Genomic DNA, 1,098 nt, shown 5'->3' on the forward strand with positions numbered 1-1,098 from the left:
CAAAAGGGCTCAGAAAGGAGGGTGACCTCCTGATCCCATGCGATGGCCAAAAAATAAACAAGAACTAGCCCCGAGGCAGTCCCTCTGCGGGTGCGAAGCGATCCTCCCCCTGTCCTTGCTGCGGTTTATTTATAGATAGCCTTATTTGTTTGTATTGTCAAGAAGCAATAATTCCTAGATTATTTCTTAAGCGTCTTGAGAATAAAGATCAAATGCTGCCAAGTGTACACATGACAGATAAATGAGAGTATAACACCAGAATCCTCCTTTGTCATGGAAATTGTGTTGGTTTCCTGTTAAGAAAATGAAAAGCAGATGTTAAAAAACATAGCTGGTTGTGTGCGTACTCATGCTGCATTGGGATGGCTTGGATTATAAAATGGTGAATACTAAGGAGGAGAGTGGTTTTAATTTTACTTTAAAAAAAAAAAAGTAAAAGAAGAAATAGAGCTGCTATTCAGATGTTACTGGTAAACTAGAATATATCACCTTCAGCTGGTTAATGGGATAGGAAATACTAATGAGGACCCTTTCTAGAGAAGAGCAATCACAGTAATGTTGCAAATGCTGGGCTTTTCTATCTTATAGTGGGTATTTTTTTTGTCATGTACAAGAACTTAGGTGGGTCAGAGTTGCCCCCTCCCCTGCCCCCCTGCCTTGGATCCCCTCTAGCTGGCAGCCAATCTTGGCTACCCCACATCAGCTTCTTGAGAAACGAATTGGTTGTGGCTTTCCTTATAATGTCATTTCAAGGTGGAAGGCAGGGAGAGGGAAGGGATTAAAGCCTGCAAGGAGGGGAAGGCAGGTTGCTGCTTTCAGGGTGCCTGTGCCACGGAAAGGCTCCTACAAAAGGGGAGAAAATCACTTTCTAAGCATCTCTCCCCACCCTCTGTAGAAATTTTGTGTATATCGAGGAGAGAGCAAAAGAGCAGAGGCGATTAAGCGATAGGGAGGGTGTTAAGGCAAAAGGCAGTGTGAAAATACATGATTATTTATAACACTGCTTGGTCATGAAACACACATCTCTTTTCTGTCAGGGTATGAAACTATGTGGGATTTAGGATATGCCAACCATGGTGGAAAAGGCCTGATATTCCC

The sequence above is a fragment of the Egretta garzetta genome, unplaced genomic scaffold, assembly GCF_000687185.1.
Source record: "Egretta garzetta isolate BGI_Z169 unplaced genomic scaffold, ASM68718v1 scaffold166, whole genome shotgun sequence".
Lineage (NCBI taxonomy): Eukaryota > Metazoa > Chordata > Aves > Pelecaniformes > Ardeidae > Egretta > Egretta garzetta.